Here is a 22591-nt window from a genome sequence, read left to right as displayed (position 1 = left end):
TCTCTCAGACTTTGTTCCAAAATGGACTAGAACATTCATCATGAATCTTTTCACTATTTTTAGTCCTTTTATTTCCACTATCATTATCACAGTCAAGTAGTAGTTATATTTTATAATTTCAGTTGATTATATACAAGCAGTAAGAAGAAAAGCAGCTGAATTTATAAAAGGCCAAAAGATTTCCTAATTCCAGTTGCAGGAATTTTTATATTTACAGCTGAAATTTTATTCTAGGTGTTTTAAGAAATGGACTAATTCAACCAATTATTCCGTTGAATCAAGGTTAAACAAGCAAGACAAAGCAGAGGCAGTACATTTGTTTCATTTTCCTCAAATTACTAGTTTTTCAACCTCCTAAAAGCATCATCTACAGTTTCCTCTAAAATAATTAGTAAGCAGGGTTTTTCCCCCATTTTTTAGTTTCAGTTTGTCTCTTAATTTTTAAAAAATTATTTTTTAGATACAAAGATATACATTCCCTTAATTTCAAACAATTGAGAATAACAACTACTTTTACATTTTTTATTCCTCCTGGACCCTTTTGCATGCTTACATCAATGTGTGTATCTGTATATGTAGACAATTTTTTCTAAAATGGAAATCAGTCTGCACAATTTGTTCCTTTATTTCTTATGTAACAGGTATTTTTAAATTTAATTTTTATTTTCTCAAAGCTGTGCATATGTAGTTTTCTATATGTAGTTTAAAGACAAACAATTCAACTAGTGAAAGTTTTTTCTAATCCTTATGTAACCCATTCACGTGGTTTAAAATTCAAAAAGTACAAAGGTGTACATTATGAAAAATCTCCCTTCTACCTCTGTCCCTGAGACACCCAAATCTACTCATAGGCAATGAATGATATTAGTTTTTATGCATCCTTCTTGCATATACAAATACACACATATAAACACACATATGTTCTGAAGATCTTTTTGCATCATTAAATAAAGGGCTTTCTCCCTTTATTACATATTACAACATATACATATTCCACAATATAGATATGCCTTTATTTAATCAGTTGCTGGATTTATTTAATCAGATATTCAGAGTGTTTCCAGTTTTTGCTCTTTCAAATAACCTGCTATGAATAACTTTGAATATACATTTTTGACTTGGTGTGAGTAATTTGTGGAATAAATTCCTAGAAATGGAGTTAAGGATCAAAAGTTTTACAAGTTAGCATCTCTGGTAAGCAGACTCTGGGACAGAAATTTAAAATGCAGGATGTTTTTTGGGGAGTAACCTTGGGTTTAAGACCTGTGGAAGGAAGAAGGAGAAAGTGGGATCAGGCAGAGAAAGTTGAGCTTTGAAGCACCTCAAACAGCTTCAGCTACCATGTAAGGAAGCTGTGGAGCTGATGACTTATCAGAATCAACTTGCATTGGGTGGCGATAGCTTGGCCTTTTTACCCCTCCTCCGTCAGACACCGGATGTGGGCTGCCCCTTAAAGGCTTGACAGTTGGCTGAGACAACTCTGCTGGTGAGGTAGAACTTGAAGGGGCTGCCAGTGGAAGATTATCTGCTGCAGAACTTCTAGCAGCTGGGACAGCAAGAACTTCCCAGAAGGGGGATACCAGGGTGTCCTACATCCATGTCCAACCAAAAGGATATCTACATTTTGGGACTTTGATAGCTTTTGCCAAAATGCCATACCAATTTATATGCCCATTGAGAATGTTTGAGAATGCCTATTTACCCGTATTCCCTCATGCACAGAGTGTTAATCAAACTTCTGGATCTTTCCCAGTCTAATTAGGTGAAATGTGATAACTCAGTGTAGTTTTAATTTTCCTTACTTTTATTTGAGGGAAGTTGAACTTTTTATAAGTTTAAGACCCAGCTGTCCTTTTTCTTTTTCCTTTGAATTGTCTGTTTTTAGCCTTCACACATTTTCCTATTGGGTTGTTTTCTTTTCTTTTCTTTTTTTTTTTTTTTAAGTGATGTGTAGGGACTCATTGTTAGGGAAACTAGCCATACTCTCACCACATACCTTTCCAGTATAACCGTGTGGTAATAACTGGTTAAATTAACATTTTGGGTTTAGGTGATTATGACTACAGAAACATTGTTCACAACTGAGTCATGAGGACTACTATAATTCTCGTTCCTTTTTTATACCATTGCTGTTTTTCCCATAGTCAATACTTGGCTCATTTCTTAACTTTGCTTAGTTTTTTATGTGAGTGTTGAAGAAGGATAATTGGAAGGTAGGGAGCAGGGATAAGCAACATTCTCCCCCCACCCTCCCCCCCGCGCCCCCACCCCCAAGAGAAAACCACCGTTAAAAGGATTTTACATAACCCTGGAAGGAGCCCTCCACCCATGTGACAGATAGGGGACATGTGACAGATAGAGGACAAAAACCTGATTGGATGACAGGCACAGGGAGCATTAATCAGATTAAAACAGTCTGTCAACGAGCCTTTAAAAACCCTTAGAAACTCTGGGGGCAACCCCTTCAGGTCCCTTCCTTCTTTGGGAGCTTTGTACTATAGCTCAATAAACCTTGCTTTGCTGCCCACCACTCTGTCTGGCCTACGTCTTCATTCTTCCAAGCAGCATGGCCAAGAACCATGGGCACTGGACATAGAAAAAATCCTGCAACACTGTCACTATTTCTTCTTTCAACCCTTCAACAGATGGACCACTGTAGTTTGTGCTACCAACATTTCTTGCCCAAATTACTGGAATAATTGCCTCCTTAGGCAATCCATTTGTCTCCTTATTATCTCCCTGTTTCCACCCTTATCTGCCGAGTATTTTCTCAAACAGGCAACCAGAGTGATCTCTCTAAAACATAAGCCATTCCACTCCTACAATGGATTTCCATTTCCCTGGAAGAAACATCAGTTATAATAGTGATCTATAAGGCCCTACATGACATATCCTTCACCTCTCATATCCTACCTCTCTGACCTCATTTCCTACTGCTACTCCAGCATCCACTCCTCTCACATTTTTCCACCCCCTCTGGCAGTTCTCTCTGCCTGGAAAGTTCTTCTGCCAAATAGTCATATGACTAATTTCCTAATTCCCTTCAGGTCTTGGCTGAAATGTCACTTTACAGTGAAGTCTATCCTCTCTATCCTATTTTAAATTGTAATACACACCCTCCCCTCCCACCACCTATAGCAATTTTAATTCTTCTTATCCAGCTTTACTTTTTCTTTTTTCATAGATACTATTGCCTTCTAATATAGAATTTATTTATTAGGTTTATTATCTTACTCCCTATGCTACAATGAAAGCTCAATGAGAATAGTGTTTGTGGCTGACGGTGGTCACTAAAATATTTATTATGAATGAATATATTTTCCCTTAAAATGTTCAAACTGATCATAAAAACTATTATTTCCAATTTTTGTGCTTCTTGGAACCCCCCATCTCTATCATTTGTTTTCTTGTCTTCCTATATAGGTATCAACTATGAACCTGCCTTCATTATCAATTTGAGTATTGTCTTCACCTTTCTCCTATGACAGATCCACTAGTACCTAGACCCTTTGTCTTTCTTGTTTTTCTCCCTCTTTTCAATAGTGTTTCTTTTTCTTAGTTTATTCTTTCCTTTTGGTGGCAGTCTCCTAAGAAAGAATGCAAAGTTTCTGAGATTTTATATGTCTGAAATTGTCTTTAGTCCAGCTGTATGCTTAATTGATAGTATGATTAGGTATAAAACTCTAGAGTAGAAATAATTTTCCAGGGTGACTGGCTGGCTCAATCAGTGGAGCATGGGAGTCTTAATCTCAAGGTTGTGAATTCAAACTCCATATTTGGTGTAGAGATAACTTAAAAATAAAATCTTTTTTTAAAATTTTTACTTATTTGAGAGAGAGAGGGCATGAGCAGCGGGAGGGGCAGAGGAGGAGGGAAAGAGAGAATTTCAAGCAAACTCCATGCTGAGTGCAGATCCTGATGTGAGGCTCAATCTCACGACCCTGAGATCATGACCTGAGCCAAAATTAAGTTAGACACTCAACTGACTGAGCCACCCAGGCACCCCTGTTTTGGACCTTTTAAAAAATTTAATTTGTTGGCCATTCTGTAGGTCCTTTATCAGAGGACTTTCTGTCCTTTGGTTCTAAGAAAACTTCTTGATTTATTTGTTTGATAATTTCCTCCTATTTTCTCTCTTCTCTCTAGAATTTCTTCAGATATGGTAAAAGCACTCAGCAGATTGGTGTCTAAATTGTTATTTATTAGACATAATTTGCACAATAGTATGGAAAGAGAACTGAAAGAAACAACATATTCCAGGATTTAATAACATAAAATTCTCAATCAAAAAGCAAAATTGGCAGGCTGCCACTACTTTTTTTTTTTTTAAGATTTTATTTATTATTTGACAAAGAGAGAACAAGCAGAGGGAGCTGCAGAGAGAGAGAGAAGCAGGCTCCCCCCCTGAACAGGAAGCCCAATGTGGGATCCCAGGACCTGGGATCATGACCTGAGCCAAAGGCAGACACTTGACCAGCTGAGCCACCCAGGTGCCCCTAGGCTGCCACTTTCTAAGAATAGCTGAACTAAAAGTGTCTCTAAGGCCAAACAGGGAGTTATCTCCCCTTTAAAGGATCTCCAAATATTCTAAAACCTAGAATAGTGCCTGGAACATTATGGGAAATTGGTAAATATTAATGGAATATATAGAGGTCCTTTGCAAGTATTTGCACTTAAGTACATTCATTAGATAATAGAAAACACTGCACACACACCCCAAGCAGCATTATCTCTGGTAAGTCCCTAACTTTTAATCCCTTAAAACATTTAAAATTAATAAGACCTAATATTTATAATTTTGTTACATTTATTTTTCTGTAAACCTGGAATCACAGTTCATAATCACTCTGGAGAAAATGAAGCTATTTTATTGCATACAAAAGTATCATTTTTGATATTTCAACATTTTAGCATCATTTTGGTATTTGACACTGATTGTCAACAACATAACGTTTTTTATTATATGCTGGATAGCTTCTTTTTTTTTTTAAGATTGTATTTATTTATTTGAGAGAGCTCGTGCCTGTGTGTAAGTGGGGGGAGGGGCAGAGGGAGAAGCAGACTTGCTGCTGAGCATGGAGCCTGATGTGGGGCTCAATGTGGGGCTTGATCCCAGGACCCTGAGATCATGACCTGAGCCAGTCAGAAGCTTAACTGACAGAGCCTCCCAGGTGTTCCTTAAGTGCTGGATATCTTCTAAGGTACAAGGCTGAATAAGGTTAAGCCAAAAAAGTATAATGATACTTTTTTTTCCCCCAAATCAAACTTCCTTTTATTGTTCTTGATGGACATCATATAACTATAGCCAAAGCCAAATGACTATAATTTTAGTTTTTCTTTTAGGAAATCAAAACAAAAATACTCAAGGAATCCACAGCTTTTTCAGCATGGTATAGAATGGTATGTGAGACACAGGGTAGGTAAATTTGGTCCAGGATCAGTTGGCTTTGGGGATGCCTAGTTTCATTGTTTCCATTTATTTTAGTTTTGCACTAAAAATAAAGCACAGCAAAGTTATAGCGTTGCTGCTAGTATGAAGAAAAATATTAATATACAATGAACTATAGTTGTTTTAGTTCTTTAGTTCTTTTACTTTCTGTTTCTACTTCTGCCAATATGCTTTACTAAACAGCATACAGAAACACAGGTCTTTAATATCTCACAACCACCATTAAGAGCTAAAAACAAGTGGAAAAGTAGAATTTGAATTATGAGTAGATTTTATCATAAAATTCATAAATAATTTTAGAAGGAAAGTTCTGCTATACATAATCACAGTATCCCCAAATGAGAGAATAGCACTTACATAATGGGTAACTTCTAAGACTAAAAACACAAAGAAATTCCGATTGCTCACTAAGACCTAAAACCATTCAATAGTTTTTATGTAAATGTGCATTCATATTAATTTTCAAATTAAAGTATGCATTCTCATTGTAAGCCACCCTGTTGAGCTATATAGTTTTTTAATAAGTTATTTGTACTTGCTATACACAGTTGTGAGTTTAATCTAATGGGTGAAATTCTTGTATAAGTTTATCAATTTGAATCTATGGAGAAGCAGACACCAAGATTAGATGTTCAAGGGATTTACTGGAGGGAGTGCTTATGAAAGAGAAGGGGCAAGGGAGTAGGAGTAGACAGGGAGAGTGATACAAGTCTAACACCTATGACAGGAAAGAGGAAAGGAAGGATTAAGTAAAAAGGGCCTCAGACTGTAGAGCAGTTCTAAGAAAATCTGACCCAGGCTAATGGGAAGTCCCTGAACTAAAGTTGAAATTATAGGAATCCTGCTTCGTGCAACAACAGACTGGTTCTTCTACCCTGCTGTGCTTTCATAGACTGGATGAAGCTTAGAGGAAGCAAGGCCTGGCACTAATGCATTAGAGCCAAGAGTGTGTCCGCTGTCAATCTACAGTATCTCTAGAAAGGAGATCTGAATGGGGCACCCCCATGACTACCACAGTCCACTTCTTATTCTGTCCTGATCCATCTCTCCACATATGTTCAGGAAGCAGACTTGCCATGGTTCCTGCTGCCATTTTTCCTAAGGGGAAGCTCAGAAGAGGAAGATTAATGGGATGAGCTCTGTTCTCCCATCTCTGCCACAAAGGTAGTCTCTGGCCACAATGGATATTCATCATTTCCCTCCTTCACTATCCATTCTGCGTTTCTCTCACCTTCAGCTGTCAGCTTCCCTGTCATTGACATGAATCAGGTAAGTCTAGCATATTCGATGGAGTACTTATCTAATTTTAGGAACATACATTCTGATAATATGTTTAGGGGTGCACAATGTGCAAAGTTCCTTCAAGAACTAGCCAACAACTCCTTACATGTCTAAAACTTTGGATCATGCCCTCTTAATTTCTAAACAATTGTATTGATATTTGTGAGCAAAATAGTGAATCATGGAGAATACTTTGTTGATTAGAACCCAATAGGCCATGGTGTTTTATTGGAAACAAGTTTTGACTGATTATTAGGTATTTATTATTTTTCTATAGTGCTAATATTATATAATTTTTTTATTATTAGAAAATTAAGTTTAGGGCACCTGAGTGGCTCAGTTGGCTGAGCACCCAACTCTTGATCTCAGCTCAGGTCATGATCTCAGGGTTGGGAGATCAACCTCTGTGCTGGGCATGGAATCTGCTTGAGATTCCTCTCTCCCTTTCCCTCTGCCCCTCCCCCACCTCTCCCTCTCTAAGAAAAAAATAAAATTAGTTTGCTCTATACAAATAGATTTTATTTGGGAGAAGGGAAATAACTAACATGCTGTAACTTTACAGAAGGAGTCACATCCTCTTGTGTTTTCATTGCTAATTCTCTTTAATAGGTCTGTGCATCTAAATTATTTACTCCCTCAGGCCACTTCCTTTAACTCTCTGAGTCTCAGTTCCTCAGCTATAAACTGTCATGTTATTTGTTATTACAACATGCAAATTAATTAGGAATAGTATTTATCATAACAAAGTTTCAAAAAAACTATGAGAACTAATTGTTAATGCCAGTTAAGTACCTGAAATTTTTGGCTCAAAACAAATATGCTATAATAGTTTTATTTTTAAGCATTTTAATTATCCTTTCAACATATTTTTGTGCAGTCTGCATAAATGGCAGAAATTACTTTCAGGAAGATGAAACCCACAGTTTTTATTTAGCAATATAAAATATTTTCTTTGTACTTTTGTGCAAATAATTTAAAAATTAAAAGTAACTGAAATTTCTGACACATCCCATGGTTGTTTTAGAATCATTAATGTTTAAGACCATTAAAATCTATGCAAGATAAATTGTACAGTATTTCAAAAGTAACCAAATGGCTGAAGAGGCAAAGTTCTCCTTGGTAGGAGAATTCTAGGCAATAATTGCAGAAGAAATCATAGAATTTTATTTTTTTTTTTGTTTTGTTTTTTAAGATTTTATTTATTTATTTATTTATTTATTTGAGTGGGAATAAGAACAAGAGAGCATGAGAGGAGGAAGGTCAGAGGGAGAAGCAGACCCCCTGCCGAGTAGTGAGCCCCATGTGGGACCCAATCCCAGGACTCCAGGATCATGACCCAAGCTGAAGGCTGTTGCTTAACCAACTGAGCCACCCAGGCACCCTGTTTTTTAATTTTTTAAAGATTTTATTTATTTATTTGTCAGAGAGAGGGAGGGAGAGCAAGCACAGCAGGGGGATCAGAAGACAGAGGGAGAAGCAGGCTCCCTACTGAGCAAAGACCATCCCCCCCAACAACACAGGATTTGTTCCCAGGACCCTGGGATCATGACCTGAGCCAGAGGCACACATTTAACTGACTGAGTCACCCAGGCATCCCAACAATCGTAGAATTTTAAAAATCACAGTTTTGCTACTCCTAATGAAATAATGTACCTAGGCAATGATTATAAATAGATGGTAAAACCATTAAGAGAAAGAATGGAGACCTTTATAACTGATCTACCTACCTGAAAACTGTTGAACCCACTGGTAAAAATCAGCATTGTTGAAAGTGAGATAGTCTTGATATCTTGTTTAGGGTCATGGAACCGAAAAAGGACATTAGATAAACAAACAAAAAAACCTAAGGAAATCTGAATAAACTATGAACTTCAGTTATTAACAAGGTACCAATATTTGTTCATTAACTACAACAGATATACTAAATTAATGAAAAATGTTAGTAATTGGAGAAGCTGGGAGAATGGAGGTAGGGTAAATACAGGAACTCTGTACATACTATCTGATCAGTTTTTGTGTACATCTAACAATTTCAAAAAGTAAAATCTACTAAAAAAAAAAATTAGATGACCAGAGATTAGTTCCTTGTGATTTAATGAAATAGGAGTTTCATTGGACCAACTACAAAATATTCCTGCAAACCTGAAATCTAATCAAGTATCTAGATTAAATTACTAGTTTATAGGAAATGTGGGGAGTAGGTAACTATGTTAAACAATACCACAGAGATGCAATCAACCAAATCCAGATTTTACAAATGACTCTGTTTCTTAAATAAATAAAGGCCATGGGGGATCCAGGATAGCTCACTCAGTTAAGCATCTAACTCTGGGTTTTGGCTCGGGTCATGATCTCAGGGTTGCAGGATCAAGCCCTGAGTGGGGCTTGCTGGTCATCAGGGAGTCTGCTTGAGATTCTCTCTCTCCCCCTCTCCCTCTCCTTGCTCATGTTCTCTCTGTCTCTCTTTAAAATAAATAAATAGAATCAAAATGAATGAATGAGTGGCTTAAAAAATTGGTAGAGGAGAAACTCTAATAAACTAAAGATTTAAGAGTTGTGTTAACCAAATACAATGTGTTGACCCTGTTTGAATCCTGATTTGAAGAAATTAACTGTGAAAAGATATTTGGGAAAATTTGAACATGGATGAGAGATAGAATAATATTAAGGAATTATTATTAATTTGTTAGGTGTGACAATGGCATTATGGTTACAAGTGTTTCATTTTTTTGTTTTTAGTCTTTATCTTTTAGAGAGATACAGATCTGAAATGCATCAGTTTAATGTGGAAAAAAATGGGAAATTTTCATATTTTCCATATGGAAAAAGATAAAATTAGATCCTACCTCATCTCATGCACAAAAATAAATTCCAACTAGGTTAAAGACATAAAAGGTTGGGGCACATGGATGGCTCTGTTGGTTGAGCATCCAACTCTTGATATCAGCTCAGGTCATGATCTCAGGGTCATGAGATTAAGCCCCACATCAGGCTCCAAGCTCAGTGGGGAGTCTGCTTGAGATTCTCTCTCTCTCTCTCTCCCCCTCCCCTTCCCCCTACTCATGTGAATGTGCATGCACACTTTCTTTCTTTCAAAATAAATAAATTTTTTTGAAGATTTTATTTATTTATTTGACAGATACAGATCACAAGTAGGCAGAGAGGCAGAGAGGAGGAAGCAGGCTCCCCCCTGAGCAGAGAGCCCAATGCGGGGCTTGATCCCAGGACCCTGGGATCATGACCCGAGCCGAAAGCAGAGGCTTAAACCCACTGAGCCACCCAGGAGCCCCCAAAATAAATCTTAAAAATAAATAATATATAAATAAATCTTTATTTAAAAAAAGAAAAAACCTAAAAGGTAAAACTTTTATCCTGCAAAAATTATTATAAGCTGCATGAAAAAACAAGCCATTTCTATGTAGATACCCTAGAGAAAACTGAGCATATATGCACTGAAGCATTTTTCATGATAGCAAAAATTGGAAATAAGATCCATAAGTAGAAGAATATAACCTGTGTAATTTATTCATGCTACAGAAATCTATATGGCACCAAATGTAACAACATAGATACATCTCTAAAATATATGTTAAAAGATTAAATTTCAAAAGGTGATATAAATTATTAAGCCAGTTGTTTAAGTTTAAAAGCACAAAAAATACTAGGCTATTGATAGATCTATGTAAGGTAGAAGTACAAAAACAAACATACATACTGTAACTGAACCAACATGAGTTCACTCCTCCATGAGTCAGAAACTGTACCGGGTTGAGCTGTTGCACAAAGAAAACTTTTATTTGCAGCACATAAGAAGCCAGGACTGCTGGAGAGAGCATGAATGGGTAACTTCTGTTTGGAGTTTGGATAGATATTTAGATAAGGAAGCCTTGTCCTGGCATGTAGAGGCAGGCATACAGTCACACATGCCCCTTAAGGAAACATGCCTGTATGTACATTGTATGTTATGGAAATGAAGCTGATGCTTCTCCTTGGGTGGGGATTTTAGTAATATAATGAGATAAAGGCAATGGCCGTCATTCCAGAGGTCACTCCATCGTCCATCTGCACAGGCATGAGTCAGGGGTTTAGCTCAAACGGCTTGGGTGTTCTGAGCCAACTGGAGGTCAGTTTGGGGCGGTTACCATCACATGATGGGTGGTTTTGGGTTTCATTTGCCTGAGTTAAGAGGTAAGCCTGAAAGACTTTAGGGAAAATATAAGACAAGGGTTAGTGAATACAAGCAGGTGGCTGGTGCAAAGACAGTGCTTCAACTTATCTAGAGCTTTTTATTAAAAAAAAAAAAAAAAAGAAGAAGAAGAAGAAGCAAATGAAGTAAAATCTGCATGGTGAGTATATAGGTGTCTGTTGTATAATTTTCTGTATGTTTGATATATTTCATGATGTAAAAAAATTTAAGAAAAAATGCCTGAAATAAAAATGAAAAAAGAACACATAAGGTGTGTGTTAGCTTGAATTATTAGTGTGAATACTTGAATATTTTGCCATAAATCTGATTGACATACTTAGTAAGATGACCCTGAGATGTGATCCAGAATCATAAAGGGTCTAGAATAATTCTTATGGACTGGGGCTTCCCACGCCTACCCCCATCTTTTCCAGGATAGCTTCTCAATTCTAATGACTTTGGATTCATGGGGTTGGGCCCAGTATTCATATCACCATATATCATTATGCATTCCTCTCTAAATTCAGTAGAAAACTACTAACTGCTCACCACATGCAAAATACTGTGCCAACCTCTGCAAAACTCAATTTCTTTCTAAGCTAAATAATATTAAGAAATATTAACTAGAAGGTGAACTAAATGAGTGTGGATCTCACTCAGCAAACTTGGATGCACAAGAAACAATACACAAGGTTTTTCTTTTGTTAAATAAATTAAAGTCATAGCCCAATTCGGAAAGGTAGTTGGAAATTCCTCTCGTTTTCTGCTGGTGCCCCTCCCATATTACCTCAGTAGCCACCTTGATAATGTACCCTTTATTGACCGCGTCCTTTTCCTATCTTACTTCCCCATTCCCCTGCCCTTCTAAATAAACTACTTGCATTTGAACCTCCTTAGTCATGCTTATAGGGGAACCCCAATGACGACAATGAAGGATTAAGGCATCCTTACCTCAATACAACCTCTTTGTTCGTGAGTATAAAAGTTGTTTAAGCACGATGGACTGAACTACCGTCCTTTGTAGCATGGTAAACTTAGCTTCCTCCTGTATAATTGTTTGCTCTAAAATGAGACTGATTTGACTTCCTTTACCAAGTAATTAATTGTACTGCAATTTTGATGACATGTTTTCAAGAATATACACAGTGTAAATGCTTAGAAGTACACATACCAACAAGATGTTACAGTAATGACTCATGGGTTCAGAGGTAGTCATGAAACTCTGATACGCTTTATAGGTGTGTTATACTTCGCTGGGGTTGAACTTCTACCCAGAGGCTTGGGAAATCTATTTATCAGACTTCAGGATACGAGTCAGATTATATCAGAAGGAAGTTTCATAAAAATAAAAGGAATAACAAACATTAGGTCCTCTGGGCACCTTCTATGTTAGAGGGTTCTCCTTCCAATTCAACAGGTGGTGTGGCTCCTCCTCATCACCCCATTTTGTTTTTCCAGACTGTCTTTTCTATTCAAATGACTTTGAATTCATGGGGATGGGCTCAGTATTAGCATCAGTATCTATCATTACACATTCCTCTCGCAGTTCAATAGAAACTTACTAAGGGCTCACTATGTGTACAATACTGTGCTAGGATCCAAGCCTCTTCAAAACTTAACTTCTTTCTAAGCTAAAGCTTTTAATCGGTTAATGTTAACTATATACAGGTGGGGACTCCCATCTTTGAATGTCCTACGTCTCCATAAGTATGATAAATATTTCTCTTTCAAGGGACTATTACTACTTGACCAAAGACTGGCAGATCCCCTCCTTTTGTGTCCCTGCTTTCCACCTTCATGCTGTAGGTAGGAAGAGTCCACTTCTTTTAGTTTCTCAGTGGGGAGTAATGAACATAACTCCACAGCCCTAGGTAAGGCTTTCTTCTGAGTAGCAGCAAAGTACAGCCACACACCTGGGAAGCCGCTTTCCTGTCTCCTGAATCAGTTAAGGAATGGAGAATTGGAGCTCAAAATACTTGTTCTAGCTAAGTGGTATTTTTAAAATAGTACTATGCCATGTTTTAATTTTTTAATTATGTAAGTAATGTTCGCACATGACTAAACATTTTTAAACAGGACTGCAAGTTATAAAATAAAAATAAAGATACTTACATATCTTGACGTTTCCACTCTCACCATCTATTGGTTGCTAATTATGAAAGATAGAAAATTTAGCACTCTTAAACAACTTCTCACTTTACCTTATCCACTTTTCCCCTCCATTTTTGTTGTTTTCTTCTAGTAATTAACTTCATTTGCTTTTTTTTTTTTTTTTAAGATTTTTAAAATGTATTTGAAAGAGAGGGAGAACCCTCGAGTAGGGGTCAGGGCCAGAGGCAGAGGGAGAAGCAAACTCCCTGAGGAGCCCAACGTGGGGCTTGAGGACTTTGATATCATGACCTGGACTGAAGGCAGACACTTAACCGACTGAGCCACCCAGGTACGCCAGTAATTACCTTTAGAATCTTAAATGATATGCTTATGCCTGTCTTTCTGAATCTATCAATTTTGGTTTGCTAAAGTATCAGTCTAAAGTATTCTAGGATTGTTACCAACTATAGAACAAGACAGGTGCGCTACCTACTATATTTAAAATACAAGCAATAATTCTCAGGGTGCCTGGGTGGCTCAGTTGGTTTAGCATCTGACTCTTTATTTCAGTTCAGGTCATGATCTCCCAGTTGTGGGATCAAACTGAGCCCCATGTAGGCCTCCGTGTTCAGCTCCAAGTCTGCTTGTCCCTCTCCCTCCCCCTCTGCCCCTCCTCCTCTTGCTCACATGCTGGCATACACTCATGCTCTCTCTCTCCCTCTCTCTCTCATAAATAAATAAATAAATAAATAAACAAACAAACCACAGCCAATAACTCTTATAGTTAAAAACTGTTAGCATTCTTTAATTAATAGAGCATTTAGTATCAAACTAATCAAAAATTTTAAAATTAGGTTTATAAATTTCTCGATTTTGAGAAAATTTAATATATTACAAGCCTTGTTATAAACTCAGACTATGGAATATGACATATGAAATCTCATTTATATGAAAATGAATAGAAAAATATTTACTTAAGTCTTTTTTATCTTTTTGTACCTCTTTAACAATTCACTTTTATTAGAATTATTATAATCCAGCTAGGTTGAATCCCTCTTTATAATAAGTAGTTTTTATTGTAGTTTCAAAATAAGAAGTTAGAGTAAAAACATCTACAACTTTAATTACAAAGAGTACACAGTTCAGTTTAGTCCATGTCAGGTGCATTTGCTGAGCTCTTTGTCATATGCTAACCATAAAAAGTACCAATTTAGATCCTATGAGATAACATCTAATTTAAGATCAAGCAATAGAAATACAAAGTGACTGTATAAGAAGCATCCCCAGTTATTTCATGTTCTTTTTATCTAAAGGACAAAAAAAAAAAATCTCTTTTAAGAGAGAGTTAGGGGAGGGCGCCTGGATGGCTCAGTGGGTTAAGCCGCTGCCTTCGGCTCGGGTCATGATCTCAGAGTCCTGGGATCGAGTCCCGCATCGGGCTCTCTGCTCAGCAGGGAGCCTGCTTCCTCCTCTCTCTCTCTCTGCCTGCCTCTCTGTCTACTTGTGATCTCTCTGTCAAATAAATAAATAAAATCTTTAAAAAAAAAAAAAAAGAGAGAGAGTTAGGGGAAACAAGATTAGCCCAAAAGAAAAATGAAAACCTTTAACTCTCTAAATAGATAAAAATGCAAAATGGATATGTTAGGTGCTGCAAATTGTTACATCTTTGCAACAGGTCAAAAAATGGGGTGCCTGGGTGGCTCAGTCAATTGAGCATCTGACTCTTGGTTTTGGCTCACATCATGATCTCCAGGTTGGGTCATGAAATTGAGCCCCAAATAGGGCTCCCGGCTCAGTGTGGAGTCTGCTTGAGATTCTCTCCCCTTCCCAATCCCTCCCCATCTGCCCATCTTCCTTCCCCTCTGCCCTTCTCCCCATGCTCTCTATAAAATAAATAAACAAAATCTTTAAAAAAATGTCCTCAGTAAAATTAGATAAAAGGAGATAAGAAAAATCAGATATGACTAATCCTCAGACAGTGTCTAGCATACTGGTTAAACTAGAAACAATATTCTAGAAAGAAAATACTTTTAACTGGAATGGAGTACATACAGCAACCTTAAATTCTTATTTTGCTCAGAATTGTATTTAGGAAGAAGGAAGTCTTAATACTATATCCTGAAAACTTCAGATCTCGTGTGGTTGCCTATGAAAACATATTGCTGGGTAAGCATCAATATGCCACCAACTGTTAGTTCTCTACAAATAAAGTTCAGTCTTATCCTACAAAGATTTTATATATTAGTATTACTGGAGGCTGAAGAACCCACCTGAATCCTGTCAAGAATGTTGGCAGGCAATATGCCAAGGTGAAGTCACTCTGAGCTGACATTTAAAGAGCTACTTTATTATCTCAGCTAGTTTTCACCTCTCTGAGCCTTAGTTACCTCATCTGATAATGGGGATAATATTATCCTTTATCTCTACTTCCCTGGGAAGTTTTGAGGGTCAGGATGAGATAATGTATCTGAAAATGCATTGTAATTTATAAAACACTGAACAAGTATTTATTATTCCCTCAATAAATATTCATTGAGAATCTGATATAAGAATAATATGTTAAGTAAAATGATAGCCGAAGAAAGGAAATGGATCTTGCCCTCAAGAAGAAAGAGATACCCTGCAGCAATAGTAACAAACAGTTAGGGGGAGGAAGAAGGGGAGGAGTGGTAGGGGAAGATGGACAGGAGGAAGTGGAGGTTGAAGGGGGTAGAAACATTGACCAACATATTTTATCTTTTTGTTCAGAGCCGTGATCCTTGATCATGTCTTTTGGCCCTCAATATAGGAGTCCACAAAGAGGACCTAACTTTTTAATGTTCTTGTCTATACTTACATAGTAATCCAAGTTAATATTTAAACAGAGTTAAATATATAAATTATCTCATTCAGTCCTCACAAAACCATGCAAGGCAAGTATTATCAGTCTTTTACAGATGAGGGAATCAAAGCTCAGCAAGTTTAAAGTTATTGGGCCCAAGTCCCATTGCCTATGGATGACCAACCAAGATCTCCAACTCCAGGTTTAGTGCTTTGAATTTCCATTTATTGAACCAATTGCTTCTAACACTTCTTAGCCTTCCATAAAAATACTATTCCTATTTCCTACCTTAAAATTAACAGCTATATAATAGCCAAAGCTACCTTGAAAAAGAACAAAACTGGAGGGGCGCCTGGGTGGCTCAGTGGGCTAAGCTTCTGCCTTCGGCTCAGGTCATGATCTCATGGTCCTGGGATCGAGCCCCACATTGGGCTCTCTGCTTAGTAGGGAGCCTGCTTCCCCCCCTCTCTGCCTGCCTCTCTGCCTACTTGCAATCTCTTTCTCTCTGTCAAATAAATAAAATCTTTAAAAAGAAAAAAAAAAAAAAGAACAAAACTGGAGGCATTATGCCCCCTGATTTCAAACCATACTACAAAACCACAGTAATCAAAACGGTATGGTATTGGCATAAAAACAAACATATAGCTCAATGGCATAGAATAAGTATATAGAACCCTGAAATAAACCAAAACCAAGTCAATTAATTTATGACAAAGGAACCATGAATACACACTGGGGAAAGGACAGTCTCTTCAGTAAATGGTGTTGGAAAAACTGGACAGCCACATGCAAAAGAATGAACCTGGGCCACTATCTTATTTATACACAAAAAGTAATGCAAAATGGATTAAATATAACACCTGAAACCATAAAACTCCTAGAAGAAAACATTGGTGGTGATCTCCTTGACATCAGTCTTGACAGTGATTTTTTTGGATTTGACACCAAAAAAAAGGCAACAAAAGCAAAAATAAACAAGTGGGATGACGCACTACAAAGTTTCTGTACAGCAAAGGAAACCGTCCACAAAATGAAAAGGCAACCTGCTGAATGTGAGGAAATATTTGCAAATTGTTTATCTAATAAGGAATTACAATCTAAAATATACGAAGAACTCATAAAGCATGATAGCAAAAAAAATCTTATTAAAAAATGTGCAGAAGATTTGAATAGACATTTTTCCAAAGAAGACATAGAGATGGCCATCAGGTACTTGAAAAGGTGCTCAATATCACTCATCATCAGGAAAATTAAAGTCAAAACCACAATGAGCTATCACCTCACACCTATTAGAATGGCCAGTATCAAAAAGACAAGAAGTAACTAGTGTTGGTGAGGATGTGGAGAAAAGGGAGTCCTCATGCACTGTTGGTGGGAATGTAAATTGGTGCATCCAATTATGGAAAACAGTATGGAGATTCTCAGAAAATTAAAAATAGAACTACCAAATGATCCAGCAATATCTACATCTGGGTATTTATCTAAAGAAAACAAAAACACTAACTCAAAAGAATAGATGCGCCTTCACTTTATCATAGCATTATTTCACATAGTCAAGATATAGAAACAACTTAAGTGTCCTTTGATGGGAGAATGGATAAAGATGTAGTATAGATTATTAGTCATAAAAAAGAATGAAATACTGCCTTTTATGACAGTATGGGTATGTCATCAAGCATCTGCCTTTGGTTTAGGTCATGATCTCAGGGTCCTGGGATCGAGCCCCACGTTGGGCTCCCTGCTCAGCAGAAAGCTGGCTTCTCCTTATCCCACTGCTTGTTTTCCTTTTCTCACTGTCTCTCTGTCAAATAAATAAATAAAATCTTTAAAAATAAATAAAATCTATAAAACTAAATAAAATCTTAAAAAAAAAAAAAAGCTGCCTCGTGGCTGCAGGGAGAGGCTCAGGCACAAGCCCTGGGACCTGGGGGATGCCAGAGGGGCCCCTCAAGGGGTGCTGGGCTCCAGAAGCTCCTGGTCATGCTTGAGAGGGAGCCTTTAGAAGAGCTACTCTCCTGGGATGGGCCAGCCTGCGGAGGTTAGTCAGGTGGTCGCTTATTTTTTGGATGAGTTTCACCTCGTCTAGAAATAGTTCTCTGGGAAGTCACAGAGATGGGGGTCTGCACAGGCAGAACCAGAGCAGATCCAAAAGGCCTGATTCAGGCTCTTTTCCAGAACCAGGGCAGCTTCCCTGGTATCCAGGGCTTTACCCCACTCATCTTGGGACTGCTTCGCACTTTCTGAAGAGGATGAGGCATCCGCACAGATTTTGCATTTTTAAGAGACACTTAGCACCCTCAGGCTTCTCTTTAGCCAACTGGTGGAAGAAGTGGCCCACATCTTCCAGAGCCACATCATCAAGGTCTAATGGAAGCCGAGAGAGGTTGGTGTAGGAGGCCTGCAGATGTATGTAGACTAGGCAGTTGATGGCAGCCTCTACCTTGCTGGAATAATTCTGATGGATCTGGTTGCTCATGGTTGACTGGTAATAAGGAGTTAAGCTCAGACTAGGGTGTTGGCCGGTCCAGGAGGCAGAGGATGGCCAAGAAGGTGGCTCTGAAAGTTAACACTGGAAAAAAGTTGGAGGGTGGTCGGAGGCTGGTAGAAGGGACAACCCTGGATCTGTTCTATCCAAACACTGTTGAAACGAGACAGATTCACAGAACCACTGGGCACACTGCCTCACTTATATGTAGGATCTTTAAAAACATAATAATCCCATAGATTATAGGTTGCCAGAGGAAGGGGGTAAAAGATGGGTGAATTGGGTGAAGGGAGTCAAAAGATACAAACTACAAATTATAAAGTAAGTCAGTCATGAGGATGTAATGGACAGCATGGCAACTATAGTTAATAATACTATATTACATATTTAAAAATTGCTAAGAGAGTCAATTTTAAAAGTTATTTTCTCAAGAAAAGGAATTCTGTAACTATATGTGATGACAGATATTAATTAGATTTATTGTGGTGGTTATTTTGAAATATATACAAATATCAAATCATTATGTCATAAACCTGCAACTAAGATAATGTATGTCAGTTATATCTTAATTTTAAAAAAGACATGAATGGGTGCCTGAATGGCTCAGTAGGTTAAAGCGTCTGACTCTTACTTTCAGTGCAGGTCATGGTCTTGGGGTCATGAGATCGAGCCCCACATCAGGCTCAGCACAGAGTCTACCTGAGAGTCTCTCTCTCCCCCCATTGCTCCTCCTCCCACCCATACACACACATGTCCTCTAGCTCTCAAATAAACAGATTAATCTTTTTTAAAAAAAAAAGACATGAATGGAGAAATTGAGGTATATTCATATAAGGACAAACTATTAAGCAATAAAAAAGAATTATTGATCATATAACAAAATAGTTGAATCTCAGAAAAATGCTGCAGAATTAAAAGGCAGGTAAGGAGCCCCTCGATGGTTCAGTTTGTTAAGTGTCTGCCTTGGGCTCAGGTCATGATCCTGGAGCCCTGGGATCAAGCCCCACTTTGGGCTCCCTGCTTAGCAGGGAGTCTGCGCCTCCCTCTCCCTCTGCTCCTCTCCCTGTTTATGCTTGCTCTCTCTCTCAAATAAATAAATAAAATCTTTAAAAAAAAAACCTCTTCTTAAAAAAAAGAAAAAAGACAGGCAAAAGAATATATAGCTTGATCTATTTATTTAAAATTCTAGAAAATGCAGGGGCGCCTGGGTGGCTCAGTGGGTTAAAGCCTCTGCCTTCGGCTCAGGTCATGATCCCAGGGTCCTGGGATCGAGCCCCGCCTCGGGTTCTCTGCTCGGCAGGGAGCCTGCTTCCTCCTCTCCCTCTCCCTGCCTCTTTGCCTACTTGTGATCTCTGTCTGTCAAATAAATAAATAAAATCTTTAAAAAAAAAATCTTAAAAAAAATCTAGAAAATGCAAAGTGGCAGAAAGTAAATTAATAGTTTCCTGGGTGTATAGGTAGAGGAAGAAATTACAAAGAGATACAAGAAACTTTTGGAGTGGATGGAAATGTTATTTTGATGGTGATGAATACATATATCAAAATTGACATATTACATATATCAATTTTTTATTTTAAGAATGAATCATTTAGCATATTGATAAATCAATAAAGCTGGGGGAGAGGTAATTAAAGAAAAATATTGTTGTTTTAATTTCTTATAAATGGTCTGTGATTCTTTCAAAGAGCATCTTGTTTTTCATAATTCAATAGAGTTCACTTAATTAGGTCAGTTTTATAATCTCTCAATTTTGACCATAAGTGGTTTTCACAACACTGACACCTTTATTTTTAAATCTGGACACTTTAAAAAGGCTGAGGAGAGTGTTATGATTCTTTCTCAGTAAGTAGCTCTATGTGTCTCAAATGTCTTTGTTTGCAGGATTTCTTTCTTTCCTTCCTTCCTTCCTTCCTTCCTTCTTTCTTTCTTTCTTTCTCTCTTTCTTTCTTGTAGGCTCCATACCTAGCGTGAAGCCAAAAGCAGGGCTTGAACTTACAATCATGAGATCAGGGCCTGAGCTGAGATCAAGAGTTGGATGCTTAACTGACTGAGCCACACAGGCACCCCTAATTGCAGGCTTTCTAAGAGGAATAAACTACTCTCATTGTACCCAGCATTTTTATTAGGGCTACAAGAGACCATGAATTGCTCATAGACTATTTTAAAAGAAGAGAGTCTATTGTAAAGCTATGCTTAGACTAAAATTGGAACTGGATTTCAAACTGGAAAGTCATCAAGATCTGAAGCAACTCTAGGAACTAGCTACCCTTTCGGTCTTTCTTGCGGGTAATGTCTCTTTTTCTTTCACAGGAACCTTTTCTCTCTACATGTCCATTCTGTTCTCCTCCTTCTACTCATCGTTTTATTTTTCTAAAATATCTTCAGATATTTTAGATCCACTTTTTATCCTTCACCCCTGGGATCTCTTTCTTGGAAGCCTGACCTGCATAGAATGAGGTCGGTCTGTTTAGTCTCCTAGCTCCCTCCTTGCAAGGTCACTTTAGGCACACTGTCCCCTCAACCAAAGATCACTGCTCCTCTCAAAGTGACTTGCTCGATATAACTGTCCCCTGCCAACCTGTTCTTTCCCCTGTCCCTTCAGGTCTAGGGGTGGCAATAGCTCCCTTGCTACCCAGATTAGGTTCCTCTACTCTCCCTATAGCTCCCTTACACCCTGCCCACACATTTCCAATTAGTTCCTTTGTAGATAAACTCAGCTCAACTTATCATTTGCACGTCTTTTGTTTCTTGTTAGAACCCTGAGTTACATATTTGTTTATCTTGTTTTTTGTGCTTTATTTCACAGCTTCTGTTTTGGTTTGCCATGATCCACCAAGGCTCCTTTCTCTACCCTTCCCCAACATTCTCTGTATTTGCAAATTCCAATATCTCTGAGAAAATCTCAGGCAAGTGGTTTACTTTGTTTTTGCAAGCCAGGCTGTGTGGAAGGTCGCAGGCTAGCTGAAGGGCTGACAGCTCTTAGGACAGTTGCCTGTCTCTGGGCCACACATTTGGGCAGGGGACGTATGCAAGAGAAAAAGAGCATAGTACAAACTACACGGCCCTCAGAAACCATGAGTGAGGGGCACCTGGGTGGCTCAGTGGGTTAAGCCTCTGCCTTCGGCTCAGGTCATGATCTCAGTGTCCTGAGATCGAACCCCACATCAGGCTCTCTGCTCTCTGGGGAGCCTGCTTCTACCCACCCTTCTCTCTGCCTGCCTCTCTGCCTACTTGTGATCTCTGTCAAATAAATAAATAAAATCTTAAAAAGAAAAAAAAGAAACCATGAGTGACATGCTCTCTCTTAGAAAGTACTTGGAGTATACACAAGTACAGTATTTAACATAAAAAAAACTTAAAGATGAATAAAATATTCTGGTTAGTCTTAAGCATGCTGATATTTTGTAAGGTGCTTATACCTATCCTCCTATGGCCTTATCACAGTAAGTTTGCTTGTCCTCATCGTTTATAATGACCCAGAGGAATCCAGGATGGGGTTGATTGAAATCATGCGTCTCAACAGGATAGCATAGGCAGCTGAAGTACCAGAAATAAATCAGGCTTTAAAGACAAGTAAGTTTGGATCAAAACCCTAAAGTTACAACTTAATTGTTTTATTACTCTAAACTTCCATTTCCTCATCTATAAAATAAGTATAATTATATCTACCTTATGGAGCTGTTACAGAGATTAATGAGAATATATCTAAAGCATAAAACAGTAAATATTCAGTAAATTGTAGTTATTATGATCTCATATGCTTATTTTAATTAAACATTCACAGCAAAAGTTTTGGCTTAATTTAGAATCATTTTTAAAAGGAGGGGAGAAGAAAAAACTAAAGCAGATTATTACTCCTTTCCCCATCTTTCCCTGATTAGTTGCAGGTACCTAAGATCTGGCTGTTGTGAGTTCAGTCGTACCACATTCTGGAGTCAGTCCATACCATCCTTAACGGTATATTAGAAATATCATTTCCACCGGCAAAGGAGTCTGAAATCAGTCTTGCTCTGAAAAACATATCCTCTATACCTACTGCATGCCTTTTCCTCAACTCTCAGTTGTTTTGACCAGTTTGTAGAATTTTCACTTTGATTCATGATTTGCATCATTTCCTCCCTTTGGAAGAGAATCCTAACTTGACCTCTAGCCTGGCTGTCTAGGGCCCCCAAAATCTGCTTAGTCTAGCAGTTGGCAGTTTCTTCTCCTGGGAGCTGATCCAACCTTTGCATCCCCAGCCGACTGCTAGGGACCTATTTCAAACTGGAAAGACCCAA

General features: G+C 37.9%; 1 long non-coding RNA gene across 1 annotated transcript in view; it reads right to left on the bottom strand.

Annotated features, from left to right (window-relative positions):
* Nucleotides 1–10450: 10450 nt before the first annotated feature.
* Nucleotides 10451–22591, bottom strand: part of LOC116856988 — a 54112-nt gene continuing 41971 nt past the window's right edge. Inside the window, exons 2-3 of the long non-coding RNA XR_004380664.1 lie at nucleotides 13029–13065; nucleotides 10451–10932 (exon numbers count right to left, since the gene is read on the bottom strand). This is a non-coding gene — a long non-coding RNA (uncharacterized LOC116856988). The remainder of the gene's footprint in view (nucleotides 10933–13028; nucleotides 13066–22591) is intronic.

This window comes from Lontra canadensis, unplaced genomic scaffold (genome assembly GCF_010015895.1).
Source record: "Lontra canadensis isolate GAN:19392208 unplaced genomic scaffold, GSC_riverotter_1.0 scaffold3, whole genome shotgun sequence".
NCBI classification, from domain to species: domain Eukaryota; kingdom Metazoa; phylum Chordata; class Mammalia; order Carnivora; family Mustelidae; genus Lontra; species Lontra canadensis.
The sequence above is the reverse complement of the archived record's forward strand: the minus strand, read 5'-3'. Positions and strand labels throughout refer to the sequence as shown.